Source organism: Pimephales promelas, chromosome 8 (assembly GCF_988280905.1).
Source record: "Pimephales promelas chromosome 8, fPimPro1.hap1.1, whole genome shotgun sequence".
Lineage (NCBI taxonomy): Eukaryota > Metazoa > Chordata > Actinopteri > Cypriniformes > Leuciscidae > Pimephales > Pimephales promelas.
Window position 1 is genome coordinate 16,894,213 of NC_142776.1, and position 20,186 is coordinate 16,914,398.

Here is a 20,186-nt window from a genome sequence, read left to right on the forward strand (position 1 = left end):
AATATACTGGTGAAATATTCATGCACATTTAAAGGGCATTTTTGCTGCTCAGTACGACACAAGGGAGTTTTCACTGGATTGGGTACTGATTTGCACCAACTAATGTGAATATTTTAGCTCTGGGTGTCCACGCAGTGTATTGTGTTATATGGATGATTGATGCTTGCTGAGTTTGCACTGGAATGTGATGAGAAAGGGTTATTGATGAAAAAGAAAAATATCTGATGGCCATCAGAGCTTGTCCATTCAGAGTTGCGATATATGATGAGAGGAAAGAGATTTTTGTAGGTGCATATGTAAGGATTTTGTTGTATGGCGTGTGAAGGAAAGGTAAGGAGAGACAAATGAGAAGAATAAAGGAGAGGTAATTGGAGCTGGAACTGGAACTTGATAACACTGCCTGTTGTAAAAGAGATCCATTTTGGATGAGGGGAATGCTCTAGTCTGTGTTTGCAATGTAAGTTTGAGATGTTTATTCTGACATTAACTTGTATGTGCTTCAAAAAAACTGTCAATTTGAATGAATGTACCAAACAAGTAGTATTTCAGGTTATTTACAGGCTTTAGCATAATAGTTTAAGACCTGTCTGTTCATCATCTGAATTATGTTCTTAATGGCCTTAAAAGGAACTTGCACTTGTTCTTCCAAACTAAAATATTTAATCATTTTGGATGCACCTGAAAATGCATCATGATGCATCATCTCATAATTTTCTAATCTGCAAATGCAGTGGGTAATGTGTTGATCTAGGCCTATATTTGTGGGTATATTATGCAATCCAAATGTTATTGTACACATTTTCTCATCATGTCTCCCGTTTCACTCACTAGTAGACCTATTTTTTTGTTCTGTAACCCATTAAATAATTACCAAGCTACATTTCACATTATACTTGCTGGGTGGGGGATTTTAGCAACTTGTAAATTATGGAGAAAAAAAACAACCTTTGTTACTCTCTGTGCCACTCATTGCTTTAACATTATCGCTAACATTGTTTTGTCTTAAGGCATAGAAACCTTGACTACTATTTGATTATTTCTCATTCTCTTTATATTTATAAACGAGGTGCTGGAAAAAAAGGCAGTATTAGGTTTGCTTTATGAGACGACAGACTGGGTAAATGACTCATGATGTCACAACATGCTGAATGGAAACGCACACTTTAATCCAGGAAGGGTTATACTGTAGGTTCACTTGCACAAAATGTATACTCAGTTGAATAATAGACTGGTCGGAAATGCCTTAACGATACTTATGACTGTAATGAGCTTATTTCTGTTTCAGATGTCTATTAGTCTCTATGATCAAGATGTGCAAACAGGCTATTTTGTTTTACATGCCAGGGGTTATTGAATTGTAACGAGAAATTAACAGACTGATATTTTAAAATAAAACAATATAGAATTCCATTTGTGACTGAAAAGGTTTGGTACAAAGTCCCTTTGTAAATTCTTTGATTGAAAAAGTCTTTGGTTTGTATACAGAGCATGCACCTGTATTCAAGACTGGTGCAAAAAGAATCAGCAGACCATAAGAATTTATGAATCTGGTGAACATAAAAAGAAAACAAGAGATACAGGTTAGATTATGCACATGATCCAATGTAGCCTATACCGTGAGGAAAATAAGTATTTGAACATCGTGCTATTTTGCAAGTCCTCCCACTTAGAAATCATGGAGGGGTCTGCAATTGTCATCGTTGGTGCATGTCCACTGAGAGACAATCTAAAAAAAAAAAATCCAGAAATCAAAATGTATGATTTTTTAACTATTTATTTGTATGATACAGCTGCAAATAAGTATTTGAACACCTGTCAATCAGCTAGAATTCTGACCCTCAAAGACCTGTTAGTCTGTCTTTAAAATGTCCACCTCCACTCCAAGCAGTTTGGTGAAAAAAGGTCCGCTCTTGGAGCAATCATTAGAAAATGGAATAAGCTAAACATGACTGTCAATCTCCCTCGGACTGGGGCTCCATGCAAGATCTCACCTTATGGGTTCTTCAATGATCCTAAGAAAGGTGAGAAATCAGCCCAGAACTATACGGGAGGAGCTGGTCAATGACCTGAAAAGAACTGGGACCACCATTTCCAAGGTTACTGTTGGTAATACACGTCATGGTTTGAAATCATGCATGGCACGGAAAGTTCCCCTGCTTAAACCAGAACATGTCAAGACCTGTCTTAAGTTTGCCAATGACCATTTGGATGATCCAGAGGAGTCATGGAAGTCATGTGGTCAGATGAAACCAAAATAGAACTTTTTGGTTATAATTCCACTAACCATGTTTGGAGGAAGAAGAATGATGAGTACCATACCAAGAACACCATCCCTGTGGAGCATGGGGGTGGTAGCATCATGCTTTGGGAGTGTTTTTCTGCACATGGGACAGGCACTGTATTAAGGAGAGGATGACCGGGGCCATGTTTTGCGAGATTTTGGGGAACAACCTCCTTCCCTCATTTAGAGCATTGAAGATGGGTCGAGGCTGGGCCTTCCAACATGACCGAAGCACACTGCAGGGATTACCAAGGAGTCATGTCAAGTCACATTAATTTATATAGCGCTTTTCACAATACAGATTGTATCAAAGCAGCTTCACAGTGATAACATGAAAGTAGTACAACACAGATCAATAATATTGTTAATTATAAAACGGTTAGTTCCAATCCTTGATTCTGATTGGTCAATAGCTGTGCTTTATTCACGATAAAACACGGCTATGACCGCTTCGCCCAAAGGTTCTATTTATCACTGCGCCTTTAGCAACACCATTAGCAACCACACATATCAACATAGGCTAAACAGAAAAAAAACTTAAGAATTAATAAGGCTAAAATGTTTAAACTAAATTTCGATTTACTAGGTGGCATGACGATGTGGTTTGAAGTGGTTTGAGGAACAATTTGGAGAGACTTCTACAATACGAAATGTTGAAGTGCTGAAATGTAACATTGACACATTCGAGAGTCTGACATACGATGGGTTCATCGCTCTCACCTCAATGGCTGGGTGAAGTCCCAGCCGCATATTTGAGGTGATGGCCAACACTCGCACATTACAAGTTGGACCTACTGAGCTTTGTGGTGTAGGCCCAAGGTGCTTTCTTCGGGTCATCCGGTGGGTACCCTCCTTCAACAGTGTTTCGTCAATTAACCCACAACACCTCCAGAGGGCTTGACAGCTAACCCCAGCGTCCTGGGGCAGCCCCCTCGGCCCCTCGGGCTCCACTACCAGTGCTCTTTTATGTTCCCTCCCTACCCTGTGGGTTGTTCCATCGAACAGAGCGCTTTAGCCACAGCCATCTTGACGCTGTCTCTGCTCTTTTGTGAGCTGTGAGGACTCGTAATGAAAAAAAATACCATGCAGCAAATCCAATGGGCAGTGAAATGCTTCGGTGACTGGTGTAGTGAAAAGGGTTGCAGCATAGATTTTAAACAAATCACCAAGACGGAACTCAACGCACTTTAATATCCGTGACTTCTACGGAACTGTCAGAAGCTTCACAGGAGAAAAATATGGGATCAGTAGCTATGTAGTGTTAACGTTACGTGCGGGTCTGAACAGATTCCTGAATGATCCACCTTTGAGTTTGTCCTGGTTTCTGATAAGAGACAGCGAATTCACCTCATCCAATAATGTTTTCGTTGGAGTCGTAAAGACAATGGGAAGAGAGGGTCGTGATAAAACGGAGCATCACCAGAGAATGTCTAATTGAAGAGAATGGGCTATATGCACGCATAAATTCCGCATTTGACGCAAGTCCATGCTCGTCCATTTCCGGTTGTGGAGATTAAAGCGGAGGAAAACCGAGGAAAACGGGATTATGGCAGAGTCTTCAAAATTTACTGTCCTCCAGTCTTTGAAATGAAACGTACATACGCTTAGATGTAATTTTATATATAGTTATATTTATTTAATATAATTTTAAAAAGAAGCATAAACACAACGAGGGGTGTCTGTTTTATCTGTTTTTGTGACCAACGTTTCTTTAGTATAACCATGAAGTATAAAATTCAATATAAATTCTCGGTATTGCATTGGACTCTACGATCGGCGGAAGTTATCGAGCATCCCTAATGCTTCACCGGAAATACCGCCGTGCATAGAGCCCATTGGCACTGGCTGGTTACTTCCGGGTTCTGGACTGGCTGCAGTAACACGTCTCTGTCCATGCGGGGGCGCTCGCGGTCGAGTGCAGAATGAATGGGAGTCAATGGGGTTTCACCCCCAAAAATCCACTTTTCTCAGGATGTAATTTTTTGTCAAGTAATTTGAAAGTTGCATTCAAAAGGGAGGGCTAAGATAATACACTCAGATGAAAATTGTATTTTTAAGTTCACTTATCTGTTCTAAAAATCCTTTCAAAAATGTGATGACGTCACACAATAGCAGAATGCTAGCGTGTTCCGGCCAACAACGGCCTAGCCTGTAAGAAATCAAAAGGACATAAGTACTCGTTCATTCGACTTTTGGCCTATAATCTATATTGAACTTGCGGAATCAACAATAAAATCTATGTTAATTTAACGACAAGCAGGTGAAAGAGACACATTTATCCGTTTAGCCCCATAGACACACCGATTTCTACTCAGCAAACACAAAAACGTTTCAAAAACTCGCTCTGTGCTGCTTGAAAAGGCGGCTGTAGGGCAGTGATGTGCTGGTTCGCACAGACAATGCGACCGTTGCGTACATCAACCGACAAGGTGGTCTACGCTCCCGTCGCATGTCACAACTCGCCCGCTATCTCCTCCTCTGGAGTCAGAAGCATCTGAGGTCGCTTCGAGCCATGTATGTCCCCGGTGTGCTCAACCGTGTGAGGAGCTGTGCTTCCGGAAGAGTGGCGACTCCACCCCCAGGTGGTTCAGATGATCTGGAGAGAGTTCGGGGAAGCTCAGGTAGACCTGTTTTCCTCCTCAGAGACCTCCCACTGCCAGCTGTTTTACTCCCCGACGGAGGGAACACTTGGCACGGACGCACTGGCACACAGCTGGCCCCGGGCCCTTCGCAAATATACGTTTCCACCAGTGAGCCTACTTGCGCAGACACTGTGCAATGTCAGGGAGGACGAGGAGCAGGTCCTTCTGGTGGCTCCCTATAGGCCCACCCAGACTTGGTTCCCAGAACTCATGCTCCTTGTGACAGTCCCTCCCTGGCCCATTCCTTTGAGGAACGATCTTCTGACTCGGAGACGGGGCACGCAATGGCACCCACGTCCAGACCTCTGGAAACTCCATGTCTGGTCCCTGGACGGGACGCGGAGGTTCTAGGTGACTTTCCCCCAGAGATACTTAACACCATCACTTCAGCACGGGCGTCATCCACGAGACATGTCTACGCCCTGAAGTGGAACATGTTCGTTGAGTGGTGTTCTTTTTGCCAAGAGGACCCCCAAAGTTGTTCGATAGGGTCTGTGCTTTTCTTCCTGCAGCAAGGGTTGGAGCCAAGACTGGCTCCCTCCACCCTCAAGGTTCATGCTGCCGCTATTTCAGCTTATCACGACCACATAGATGGCAAAACAGTTGTAAAGCACGACCTGGATCAGGTTTCTTAGGGGGGCGAGACTATTAAATCCTCCTCAACCCCCCTCTATACCCTCTTGGGATTTTTCCCTGGTTGACGAATCCTGTCTAGAGTTTGGGCCGGGTGACAACCATGTGGTATTAAGACCCCGGCCTGGCTATGTGCCCAAGGTTCCTACCACTCCCTTCAAAGACCAGGTAGTGAACCTGCAAGCGCTGTCCTTGGGAGGAGGCAGACCTAGCCCTGGCTTTGCTCTGCCCCATTCGCACTCTGTGTATGTACGTGGACAGAACTCAAAACATCAGGACCTCAGACCAGCTCTTTATCTGTTATGGAGGCTAGTAGAAGGGTAAGGCTGTCTACAAGCAGAGGATGGCCACGGATAGTGGATGGCCCATTCCAATCAGAGCAGATCTCCTCACTCAAGCTTGCGGCTCGATCTGGCATCCCCATCCACAGCGCTGGGCGCTTCATGCATGGGTGACCAACGACTACTCGTCGATTTGCCATAAGGAGTTCTGAACACGATCAAACATGCCAGAGCGGAATCTACTAGAAAGCTCTATGCTGCAAAATGGTCTGTGTTTTCTAGATGGTGCACCGACAAAAACTTGGACCCACGGACGTGCGAGGTTTCGTCTTTGCTCGTGTTCCTTCAGGAGATGCTGGATAAGGGCAGGTCCCCATCCACTCTAAATGTTTACGTGGCAGCCGCCGCGGCGTTCGTTGAACCCCGGCGCGCCCAGTCTTTGGGCAAAGACGAGCTAATCATCCGCTTCCTCAGGGGAGCCAGAAGGATGAACCCCCCTCGCCCCCCCACGGTGCCGGTCTGGGATCTTTCTATAGTTCTAGAAGCTTTGAAAGCCCCACCGTTTGAATATTCACGCGCTGTCTTCTAGCGCCGCGTGCCTTGAGTTTGGACCTAATGACTCCATTGTCATTCTGAAACCTAGACACGGTTATGTTCCAAAAGCGATTGGTACCCCCTTCAGGGCGCAAGTGATCTCTCTATCGGCGCTGCCTGCATCCGATAGCGAACGTGACACGGATCGCCTCTGCCCGGTCCAGGCTCTGAGAGTGTACACTACACGCGCTGCTGCGTTCAGACGCTCGGAGCAGCTGTTTGTGTCGTTCGGCGGCCGCACCAAAGGTCTAGCCGCCTCTAAACAGACACTGTCTAGGTGGATAGTGGATGCTATTGCTTCTGCTTACGCCTCAAAAGACCTGCCTTGCCCGCTGGGCAGATTCTATAACTTGGAAGTTCCCGCCTTACAGGCTAAATTACTGGCGGTCTAGTACTATACAGCTCTCCTATAAGAAGCTGCACTATTGGGAGTCCTATCACAACCGGTTCGCCCCTTGTGCTTCCCCCTATGTGCTTATGCGCTATATGTTCACGGCCCGCTATGCCGGCCGCCTTGGGGGGCGTTTTGCAATAGATGATAACGGCCGCTATGCTGGCCGCCTTATTGTCTTCTTCCACCTTAGGATTCCCCGGTGTTTTTCCCCCTGGGATGCTTAGTGGTTACATAGCGCGCACGGCGTTGACCAGATGTTCCCGTAGCGTAAGCTAGCTTACGCAATACGAGAGAACCTCTCGTAAGAGAACGAATCGGTTACCTAACGTAACCTCGGTTCTCTCTAGATGAGGGAACGAGTATTGCGTTCCCGGCCGTGCTTGCGCCATCAGCGTTTCGCTTCATGCTGAAAGAAATCAACTACCGAGCCTGGGAGAGCCAGTTTTATACACTGTAGCCACGCCCCTTTCGGCGGGCTCTGACGCAATGAGCGAGCGCCGTCCGCTCATTGGCCGCGGGCTCAGCGCCGCTCTCCCATAGGTTCGTGCATTCTCTCTGAGCGAACCAATGAGCTGCTAGCTAGCCCCGCTCATGGTCTGCCTCAGAGATACTGCGTTGACAATGATTACAAAATTATGGACTTCTCAGCAAAAGATGAATCTTTCCCGTAGCGTAAGCTAGCTTACGCAATACTCGTTCCCTCATCTAGAGAGAACCGAGGTTACGTTAGGTAACCGATTCGTTCTCTTTGTATCCAATTCACCTTTGGCTAAGCCACGCCCTAGAATGTAGATTGACCAATCACAGCGCAGTCAAGAACGAGCTCCCACAGAGGTCGGACACTTTTTCACAGCGCTTCATTGACTTTAACACAGGCGTCTCATATTTTTGGTCTCGGCAGCCTATTACCGTCGTAGTTTTATCCAAAATATGGTTAAACGTTGTGCATCGGGCACAGATATGCGTTTCCCAGAGAGGTTGGAGGGAGGTGTCCGTTTTTTCCCTTCCCAAAACCGAAGTAAAATCCTGACAAGTGTCGTCTTTGGAAACTGTGTGGATGTCCTCTGTCAGCTAAACCCAGCAAAGATCAACAAGCACATATTTTTTTTACTTCTAACCTTATTGTGAGTGTGAAGTTATACTAGTTAGACCGTTTTATAATTTTTAAGGTTATGATTTCGGTTCTCATACCGGTTGTTGACACGCTAGCACACGCTGCTAATAAATACGTTATAGATTAGATTAGATTTATTTGACCACTTAAATATAAAAATATGAAGAACAGTAAGAAACTGTTGCATACATTAAAAAACAAATACAAAAGTATAGGCTACAGTGCAGTCTGTTTGCTTTGTAATAACGATTATAGAAGTGAATAGAGACCTACCCAGCTTTGCATGTGTTGCTCCCTGATATTGTTAGTCCCATGCCTCCATCTCGATTAGTAGGAAATGCGGTGGTTCATTTTTTGACTGTGACCGGTAACGTTATGCTTTTGCCTCTATTTTGGATGCCTTGTTGTTTCTTGCATTTCACCTGTATGTCTTGAATATAGCCTTAGAACGCATATTGCAGCCCCTTTTGCCTACTTCTATCGGACACTTTATTTTCTGCTTTTAGTGCTTTATAAAAGTTTGATAACATTTCAGCAGGAAGAGCTGTTACAGCATAAAGCCATGCAAGTGCAGATGAAATTTGACGGATGTAGCAACAGTAACTAAGGGGGGCGGGGCTTAGCCAAACGTGATTTATTGAGAATAATCTTTGCTTTTGAAAACGATTTGCTAAGTTTTCTTGGACGCTTTGATTGCTATCTCTAGTAATAATTATCCCTAAGTATTTACAGATGTTTTTAACAAAGAGTCGTAATTTGCTGATATGAATTGCAAATAACTTTTTTATACTTAAGTATAAGCCTGATGCTTTGGAGAATAGATTAATTAGTTGGATGGCGTTATCAATTTGGTATTGCTCCTTTAAAAACATCACTGTATCATCAGCTAATTGACTAATACCAATTTGTTTTACAAACACATTGGCCCTCATTTATCAAAAGTGCATACACCAAATTTCCAGCGTACACCTTGCGTACACTCAAAACCACGGTGAGTTTGAGATTTATCAATATGGACGTGGGCGTACGGCACGCTCGAATCCTACACCAGCTCAGGAGGTGGTGTACGCACGTTCTGAGTTAGTGCGGGAATGCGCAGAAAAATTCCTAACACCACATAACGCATTGGCAAACTAAAAGATATGATATATTATGACCCAGTACTGTAAAAAAAAAAAAAAAAACAACAACAACAACAACATAGTAATTATAAACTTCAGTATCTATTTTGTGCAACGTGGACTTCAATGTTTAATTTGTGTGACTTTACCAAAGCATTTGATTTGTAGCCATATGTATTCCTTCAGTAGCCTGTGCGCTTTACCTGACGTTTCAGGATTACTGGCAGGTGCGCACGGACTGGGTTCGGTAATGAAAGGCTTTCAATGACCAAAAATAATTCAGACTGAAAAAATAATAAAAATCAAATTCTTCTTCTTTTAAATACTACTAAAAATAATACTAATAATAATAATATCGACATTCTTATTCTAAATAACAGCACCATTAATAAAATCATAATAATAATAATATTACAAATTGTCAATATTAATGTGAATGAATGGTACTCCACATCACATCATCATTACCTTTGAACAGGCCTACATGTGACGTGATACGAAATTAAATGCTAATTGTTTCAAAACTCATGCTGTCAAATAATGCATTGTGACAGGTCAGTTGCTCATCCAAACAACTATTTAAACTGGATTTCCACCGTACACCGTCTCAATGATGGCTGACCTGGCGCTTTTAGAAGACGCATATGCGCCCTTGAGAAGGGAAAGAGTATTTCGCGATAGGCAGGATTTTCTGAATGAATCAGATGAATGGCTGATGAGCAGATTCCGTCTTCCAAGGCATCTGCTCCTGGAGCTGTGCAATAACCTGGAGCCCTACCTACAAATTTGAGACCCGGCGGTCAAGAGCCTTACCTGTTCCAATCCAGGTTCTCTCCACACTGGGGTTCTTGGCCACTGGAACCTTTCAACGGGAGATTGCTGACAGGTCTGGCATATCCCAACCCACCATGAGCCGCATACTGCCATCCGTGCCGACTGCCATCAGGACTCTCATCCCACAGTACATCCAATTCCCAAACGACAATGCACAGCAAACAATGATTAAAAGAGAGTTTTATGAGATTGCTGGGATCCCAAATGTCATAGGTGCAATTGACTGTACCCACGTGCGTCTGAAACCGCCATCAGTTAATGATTACGCATACATCAACCGCAAAAATTATCATTCAGTCAATGTGCAAATTATTTGTGATGCCAGACTCCGCCTATTAAATGTTGTGGCAAGATGGCCTGGAGGCACCCACGATGCCTTCATTTTTGAGCACAGCAGCGTGTGCAGACGGCTGCAGGAGGGCGCATTGAGGGGTCATGGTTATCTTTTAGGTGAGTAATAAGAGCACATTTATTTTGCAAAATATAAATCCATTTCCTAACCTATATTTTGCTTTTAAGGTGACAGAGGTTCTCCTCTTTTGGATATTTTGATCACCCCTGTGCCAAACCCCATGACGCATCAGGAGCGCAACTTTAACCACGCACACACACGAACACGAGCCACTGTGGAGCGCTGCGTAGGGCTCCTAAAAGGGAGATGGCTCTGTCTGGCACACGCGGGGGGCACGTTGCTCTATTCGCCAAAGAAGGTGTGTGACATAATTTTGGCATGTGCCGTCTTGCACAACATGGCTGAAACAAACCGTGTGCCATTTGACGCGCTGGCCCCAGACCCAGAAGTGCCAGTGGAGCAGTGGGAAGCACCACCGGCTTTAGGAGCTGTTCAGCTCAGACCGGAACTTGTTCGGCGGTTTTAAGGGTAAGTTAAAAATAACACAGGCTTCGTTTTCACTGGTTTATTTATGTATTTATTTTTTTTAATTTTCATTTATTTGCTTTAATGTCGTATTTATTGATAGCAATGACTGGTTAATTTTGACCAGTATTCTCATCCCAAAGCGCCATATAGGACGCTTTTGCAAAAGCGTAAATATCCAACGCACATGGCACCCTTTAACGTGAAATGGGACGCAGATATATTTGGGCAGAAGGCGCCCCCTAGTGGTCTAACCCTTACCCTACACCTTACCTAAACTTAACCATAACCGAAGCGTCTCATTAGACGTTAAAGGGTGCCATGTGCGTTGGATATTTACGCTTTTGCAAAAGCGTCCTATATGGCGCTTTGGGATGAGAACGCGTTGCAAATTTCTGTCCGTCTTTCCAGGACCTCATCCGTCAGGACCCGCCTTGGTCGTGGCGCACGGGAGGCTAGAGGACGGGCCTCGGCTTCCCCCGCTTGCACCTGCTCAGGCTCTGGGTGGGGCTCAAGAATAGACTCCGGCTCCTAGATAGGCTGAGGGGGAGATCCCTCGAGGGTGCTGGGGCCTGCAGTGCCATCATCTGCAAAATAGAGCAAAATTTAAATAAAATGAATTAACTATGGACTTGTGTATATTTTTGTTTATTTATTGGTCTATCAAATTTAAGCTTACTTACCATGAATGTCGTCAGTATCTCCACCACCAGTGATGCCTTCTAAAACCACCGTTCCGATGAGGGCTGCCACTTGCTCCTCGTTCGGTGTCAGCTGGAGGTATGGATCCGGTGGGCCTCCCCCGGTCTGTCTCTGGCTCTTCTTCAGAGCCGAGACGCGCCTCTTTGTGGCCATCTTCATGTCTGACCACTTTTTTTTCACCTACAATAAACAAGAAAACTCATGCTTAACTTGATCACTATTGGTCTATAATAAGCAATACAACATTCTTACCTCTGCTGGAGTGCGCTTCTCAACCCCCAAACTGTTAACAGAGCTCGTAATTTCGGTCCAAATTTTATTTTTGTGGGCGCCTTTAACCCCGCTCTTTAAACTCCCAAATAAAATTATTTTATTTCTTTCCACTTCCCTGGTGATGGTCTCAATCTCCACTTCGGAGAAATTTCTCTTTTTTGCCGTCTTTCGTGTGTCCATGGCGTAAAATAGGAGCGTGGGGGAAGCGGAGACTTGAATATATAGGGGCGTGTTATTCTAATGACGATCGTTTTCAGCCGCCGGATTTATCAAGGACAGGTATTGCGTACACCTGGATTTCAAAGGTACGCACAGCTTCATAAATCAGGCGGTGAGAGGAGTGTACGCATAATATTACGCCAACATATACACCCGTTTCTACGCAAGATTGATAAATGAGGGCCATTCAGTTGTTTTTCAAGTTGCTTTTTTTCCAAGTTGCCTGAGTAGTTTTAATCTATCAAGATAGCAAGTATTTTTACTGGTAAGATAAATAGAAATAGGGAAATGGTACATCCTTGTCTTATTCATCATGGAATATTGAATCTTTGGGATGATCCAAATGAAAGTGAGATAGAGCTATTGATGTCTTTATATAACATTTTTATAAAGTAAATAAATTTTCTGCCAAAACAATTAATCTGATGTTGTATTGATCTGCCTTTTATGAAACCAGACTGTGATTCACTATTTTTTTGATTTAAGTTGTTCTTGAGTCTACTGGAATATATATGAGCTATAATTTTATAATCACAGTTGAGTAGAGTGATGGGGCGAAAATGATCTATATGTTTTGTGTTTTTACCTGGTTTGGGGATGAGAGTAATTCAACCTTGTTTGATAGTCAAAGTCAAAGTGAATTACAGTCACCTAAAGGATTATTAGGAACACCAGTTCAATTTCTCATTAATGCAATTATCTAATCAACCAATCACATGGCTGTTATTGCTTCAGTGCATTTAGGGGTGTGGTCCTGGTCAAGACAATCTCCTGAACTCCCAGACTGATCTCATGAAGTAGCGTGTGTATGCCACGCCAATTCGTATTTCCATTTTTGGCGTGCTATCAAGACGCATAATCGCCTTTCAGCGTGTTTATGAACGCCGTTGACTTAACGTTATATAAATATATGACTTACCTCAACCCCGTCCCTAAACCTAACCGTCACTGGGGTTAATGGCATTTATGACTGTTCCCTTACCATCCTAGGTAAAAAAAAGATATGACTTACCTCAACCCCAACCCTAAACTTAACCGTCACTGGGGTTAATGGCATTTATGACTGGAGATTTGACTGCGTGTACAGACACGCGGAATGACGCGGACGTTAATGGCGTAGACATACACGCATACATACACGCGGATAGCTCAAAATTCGTAGAGATAACACGCCACCTGACTCGAAAGTGGCGTGTATGTTTACGCAAAAGTCATGATGTCATGTTGGAACTCCAAACTGAATGTTAGAATGGGAAAGAAAGGTGATTTAAGCAATTTTGAGCGTGGCACGGTTGTTGGTGCCAGACGGGCCAGTCTGAGTATTTCACAATCTGCTCAATTACTGGGATTTTCACGCACAACCATTTCTAGGGTTTACAAAAAATGGTGTGAAAAGGGAAAAACATCCAGTATGTGGCAGTCCTGTGGGCGAAAATGCTTGTTTTGCAAGAGGTCAGAGGAGAATGGGCCGACTGATTGAAGCTGATAGAAGAGAAGAGCAATTTTGACTGAAATAACCATTGTTACACCCGAGGTATGCTGCAAAGCATTTGTGAAGCCACAACACGCACAACTTTGAGGCTGATGGGCTACAACAGCAGAAGACCCCACCGGGTACCACTCACAATTTGCAAGAGCTCACCAAAATTGGACTGGACAAATGCTGCCGGGTCTGATGAGTCTCGATTTCTGTTGAGACATTTAGATGGTTGAGTCAGAATTTGGCGTAAACAGAATGAGAACAAGGATCCACCATGCCTTATTACCACTATGCAGGCTGCTGGTGGTGGTGTAATGGTCTGGGGGATGTTTTCTTGGCACACTTTAGGCCCCTTAGTGCCAATTGGGCATCGTTTAAATGCCACAGCCTACCTGAGCATTGTTTCTGATCATGTCCATCCCTTTATGGCCACCATGTACCCATCCTCTGATGGCTAATTCCAGCAGGATAATGCACCATGTCACAAAGCTCGAATCATTTTAAATTGATTTCTTGAATATGACAATGAGTTCACTGTACAAAAATGAGATCTCAACCCAATAGAGCATCTTTGGCATGTGGTGGAGCTTTGTGCCCTGGATGTGCATCCCACAAATCAATCAACTGCAAGATGCCATCCTATCAATATGGGCCAACATTTATAAAGAATGCTTTCAGCACCTTGTTGAATCAATGCCGCATAGAATTAAGGCAGTTCTAAAGGCGAAAGGGGGCCAAACACAGTATTAGTATGGTGTTCCTAATAATCCTTTAGGTGAGTGTATTTTGAATACATTCGAGAAAGGCTTGAAGCAATAGTTCTCTCAAAATCAAATCCTTCCTAATGAATTTATTCAATTCAGAATTGAGGACATCTGGGACTGGAGATTTCCCCGAAGATAATATATGTGATACACACAAAGTATGTACTCCAATTGTGTTTTTTTTCTGTCTGCTGAACATTTAAATTGTCATGGGAAATGCGATTGCATTATTGTTTCATGTGTTGTTATATATACAAATATATAGTTACGTTTATATGAAGGACTTTTATTTTGACATTCTGTCTGGAGAGTCGTGACAGGAACTGGGAATTGCGCGCGCTTCCTCATATCTGCTGAGGAGCTGTTGAAGAGCAGACGCGACTCTCTGGTGTCTTTTCAATCCTGTTTTACAGGTAAAACAAATATGGACATTCAAAAGTGAAACATTTCTCTATACCACAGTGACTTCTCCTGTGCCATGTGTAGTGAATGTAAAGTGTTAAATGTGCGTTAATTGAGGATGTTTTGTTTGTCTGTTATATGCTCATAATAACGTGGGGGAAATGATATAAGCTCGCTCCAGTGGTCAGTATATTTGTCTATAGTGTTTAGTATATACTAGTATTAATAGTTGTGTGTTATAAAAAGGTTGGTTGCTCATGTCAACTAGTTAATAGTTAACATTGTGTATGTTTGAAGCCCTCTCTGTAATCGCATTTGGCACGCTTATCAGTCACGTGACCTGACACTGAGGAGAATAGGAAGTCACTATGCATTTCCTGGGTTAATATGAAGTAAATTCATATTTAATATCATTGTTAATGATATTGGTATTTCTGTTTATAAGATATAATATCTATATATATAAAAGTTAAATGTTAACTATAAATGGTAAAGTGAAGAAATGAGACTGAGTGACAAAAAGTGATTTATTTTGGATGTTGGACATAGAATGTGAATGTGGATTAATGCTTTAAAAGCAACTGTTGTGCCTTACTGAACTATTATGCTAAATAAATATCTGCTGAGGAGCTGTTGAAGAGCAGACGCGACTCTCTGGTGTCTTTTCAATCCTGTTTTACAGGAAACAGTAATCTGTCAGTTGGGTCTCCTGATTCGGGACCTGCAACAGATTCTTGGGGGCTCGTCCGGGATCCACTCTATGTGACGCTAGGAGGTGGATCCAGAAATTCCAGGACCGTGGGACCAGGTGGCACTGAGGCTAGAGGCCGGTGGCTGCTGCATCGACGGTGACAACGAGACGCATACAGAGGGCTGGATAGGCGGCTGTCTTCATCCTGAGGTTAAAGCAGTATCGAGTAGGTCAACAGAGAACGACGTCATGGCAGATCGTACGAGGAAACGCTTGGTGTGGGACATCAGAAAAGACCTGATGGCACTGCCTGCTGATGAACTGTTTCGCATCGCCAAAGTCATCGGGCCAGTACGAGGTAAAGACTCATTTGAACTTGATCTGGAAGACAGTGAGGGTTGTTACGAGTACATCGATACCTTCATGTCGAGTGAATCTTTGCTCGAGAGGGAGGACCAAGGTATGTGTGAACTGTTGTCATTGCAAGAGACGGTAAAATCAGCAAAACAGATTTGCACTGCTGTATGTACATCTGATGTTAATACTGACACTCACCTTACACATGAGTTACATCCACCTACCACTGATAACCCTTATCTGACACCACATGTTGCACCTGACTCTGGGAGTTCTAAGGGGGCTGTACCTGAAACAAACACAGACATGCATAAAATGTTGGCAGAGTACGAAGAGATTAGTAAAAAGATTCGCCAGTACATGACACCTACTCAGAATGCTAATTTGACCCAGACAGTAGTACAGGGGGGCACTACTACAGCACACATGTACCAGACTGAGCAGCAAAAAAATGCAGCCCATGACTTTGCGTTCCCTATGGGGGGGTTTAAGTATATCCAGCCCCGTGAGTTTAAAATACATGGAGGCCAGATTGGAGATAACTCGTCAGACATCACATTCAACAATGTCTGCAGGCAAATGGACAGCGGCCTAAAAGAGAACTTTAGCGACGCTGATGTGGTTAGAGGGGTGCTGCGAATTATCAAGCCAGGCATTTTCAAAGATATGCTGATGAACAAAGATGACATTACGGTAGCAGAATTGAAGGGGTTCTTACAATCACACTTGGGAGACCGAAACAGTACAGAGCTATTCCAAGAACTAATGTGCACCAAGCAGAGTGAACATGAAACACCCCAACAGTTCCTGTATCGAGTCATGGGGTTGAAGCAAAAAATACTCTTTGCGGCTAAACAAGCTGATTCAGAAAGGAAGTATAGTCCAGCCACGGTGCAGGATGTGTTTTTACACACTGTTTATCAAGGTCTAAGCCACCGGTGTAAAGATATTCGTAGCGAGCTGAAACCCTTGCTAGCCGACAGTGAGGTAACAGACGATGCTATCCTCAGGCACGTTATGAAAATCACAAGTGACGAGAATGAGAGGCTGCGTCGACTGGGCCCACCAACCAGATTGAAACCATCCATGGCTAATAGTGCCCAAGTTAGCGATGAAACTGGCAGAGAAGTGAAAGCTGCAAAAGGGTTTACTGCACAAACAGGGCAGAATGAACAGATTAAGCTTCTTACGGCCAGGATTGATGCTCTAACCAGCATGGTAGACGCTATACAACACTCCATGCCAGTACGAACGGAGGGTGGCTGCCAATGCTCCTTTAGCCAACCATCCTCTCGCCGGGTAAGCCGCTGGCGTTGCTGTCCACGGTGTGCAGACGAAGGGCGACAGGACTGTACTCACTGTTTTGTCTGTGGTGAGGATGGACACCAGGCAGTGGGGTGCCTACGACGACCTCAGCGACAGGGAAACGGGAACCGGCCACTGCAAAGGGGCAACCAGTGACCGCACAGCAAATGCCCCAACCAGACATTGCTCCCTCAAAGCTGGCCATGCCTAGGGAGATAGAAGTGCTAGAACAAGAACACAAGCACCAGGGACAAACAAACAGATCTATAAATGAGGTGAAGTCCAGGAGCCAAGGTGTAAGGTTCCTGGACTCCAGTAAGACCAAAAACGACGACATAATCAAACTGATTGGAAGCAAGGCACTGACTCAGTGCAACTTGAATGGCTTGACAGTGAGGGCACTACTCGACACAGGCGCCCAAGTCAGCATGGTGGACCGCGAGTGGAAAGAGAGATATCTGCCAAGTGTTGAGGTGAGGCCGCTTCGGGAACTGCTTGGGTGTCAAGATGATCTGAAAGTCTATGCTGTAAATGGAGACCTTATCCCATTTGATGGCTGGGTGGTAATCACAGTCAACCTGCTGGGAAATGAGGACCCTAATCTATCTATTAATGTCCCATTCCTGGTGAGTAAGATGCCAATCGAGAGGCCACTCCTGGGGTTCAACTTAGTTGAAGAACTGATTCAAGGGCAGTCTGAGCAGTTGATGCCAACACTTACCTCACTACTGGCCGGGGCCATTGATATCCCTTGCGAGAAGGCACAAACTTTAGTCCAGGTGATTCAAGCTGCTGAAGAAAAGCACGAAGCTGGGCACTTAAAGGTTGGTTCAAGAGGGGTAGTTATCCGGGCAGGACAAGTGACTTGGGTGAGGTGCAGAATCCCTTTGAAGATGACACAGTCTGACGCTGTGGTCTTGTTTGAGCCTCATGATAATAGTGAACCTTTAAGATTCTTGGACATTGGAGAGGGGCTTTTAGAGATACAACCCCAGAGTGACTCTTGCGTTTCCATACCCATCGGAAATAGCACAGTGGGTGATGTGACCCTGCCACGTGGCACAGTGATTGGATCATTACAGCAGATTGAGAGGATATTAGTGGAGCCTGGTAAAACAAGTGAGTCAAGGCAGACAAGGATCCATTCTGCAACCACTCAAGAGGATGAGGTGAAAACATCATTGTGGCATCCACCCGTCAACCTGGACCACCTGGAAGAGGGGCAACGAGAGGTTGTTCAAAGAATGTTGTATGAGGAATCTGGTGCCTTTAGCAGAGATGACAATGACATTGGTTGCATACCCAGCTTGCAGATGCCAATAACACTCAAAGATGACATCCCTGTTCAGAGGGCGTACTCATCAGTCCCGAAACCCTTGTTTAACGAGGTGAAGAGTTACATACAGGATCTCCTAGCGAAAGGATGGATTGTCAAATCAAAGTCACCATATGCCGCTCCCGTAGTCTGTGTCCGCAAGAAGGATGGCAAGCTGAGGCTATGCGTCGATTACCGTCTCCTGAACAGGAAAACCATCCCTGACCGCCACCCATTGCCTAGGATACAGGATCTGATTGACACTCTTGGGGGATACTCCTGGTTCAGCATTCTCGACCAAGGCAAAGCGTACCACCAGGGGTACATTGCAGAGGGATCTAGACACATGACAGCATTCATCACACCCTGGGGGCTGTATGAGTGGGTCCGGATTCCCTTTGGGTTGTCCAATGCGCCTGCTGCCTTTCAACGCAGTATGGAAGAAATGCTTGACGCGCTCAGGGATGAGTGTTGCATTCCGTATTTAGACGACGTCTTATGCTATGCAAGATCCTTTGAAGAGCATGTTGAGAATATCCGTAGTGTGTTGAGGGCCCTCCAGCATCATGGTGTTAAACTGAAGCCTGGAAAATGTGAAATGTTCCGGAGTGAGGTCAGATACGTCGGACGGCTGGTGTCAGCGAAAGGAGTGAGGATAGACCCTAAGGACCTAGAGGCGGTACAATCCTTAACAACCAGGAAGCCCCAGACCGTAGGTGATGTGAGGAGGTTACTTGGGTTCCTCAGCTACTATCGTGCTTTCATTCAAGACTTTTCCAGGACAGCAAAACCCTTGTACGAACTGCTGCAGGCAAAGCCTGGAACAACACAGGACACTCACAACAGGAAGAAAGTTAAAGGGCCACAAGTTCCCTCCAGGACTCCAGTAGAATGGACCAGTGATCACCAACAGACCCTGGAGGAACTCATTGGTATGTTGGCGAGCCCACCTATACTGGCATATCCGGACTTCAACTTACCCTTCACGCTCCACACTGACGCATCTGAAAGGGGCCTAGGGGCCATCCTATACCAGCGACAAGACGGGAAGTTGAGAGTAATAGGATATGGATCAAGAACGTTGACAACGACAGAGAGGAACTATAGATTGCACAGTGGTAAACTTGAGTTCTTGGCCTTAAAGTGGGCAGTGTGCGAGAAGTTTCGGGACTACCTGTTCTACGCCCCACACTTCACAGTGTACACCGACAACAACCCCCTGACGTACGTGATGAGCACGGCCAAGCTCAACGCAGTAGGCCATCGGTGGGTCGGGGAGCTGTCTGACTTCCGGTTCGATGTCAAGTATCGGCCAGGGAAGGTCAACATCGACGCAGACACCTTGTCTCGCCTCCCACTGGACATTGACGTTTACACATTAAAGTGCACAGAAGGATTACCCGCGGGGGCAGTACAAGCAGCATGGGAGGGCAGTCATGTGTCGGAGATGAAGGATGTGGCCTGGGTCGCGGCTCTGTATATGTCTACTGGGGAGGACGAACCACACCAACCCACCACCTGGTTGCCGACGATAGGAGAGGATGAACTGATTCAAGCCCAGAAAGAAGATCCGGTAATCTCTCAAGTGAGACAATGGAAAGAGGACGGTGTCAACCTCACTGACGAGATGAGGGGACTTTTGACAGGAACCAACAGAAAGCTGATGTATGAGTGGAATAAACTACATCTTCAGGGAGGACTATTATATCGAAGAACGAGAGAGAGAAATCAGCTTGTCTTACCAACCAAGTACAAAAAGCTGGCACTTGAACACCTCCATGACAAAATGGGACACGTGGGTACGGAGCGAGTTCTGAGCCTGGCGAGGGAACGGTTCTACTGGCCATACATGAAAGCGGAAGTGGAAGAATATGTGACCAGAAAGTGCCCATGTATAAAACAGAAGA

At 44.8% G+C, this 20,186-nt stretch overlaps 1 long non-coding RNA gene across 1 annotated transcript; it reads right to left on the bottom strand.

Moving 5' to 3' along the window:
• Positions 1-10,902: 10,902 nt before the first annotated feature.
• Positions 10,903-13,480, bottom strand: LOC148977699 (uncharacterized). Its single transcript, XR_016169475.1, has 2 exons — positions 11,455-13,480; positions 10,903-11,358 (listed from the first exon to the last, which is right to left on the bottom strand). It is a non-coding gene; the product is annotated as an uncharacterized LOC148977699 (long non-coding RNA).
• Between the last annotated feature and the right edge of the window lie 6,706 nt (positions 13,481-20,186).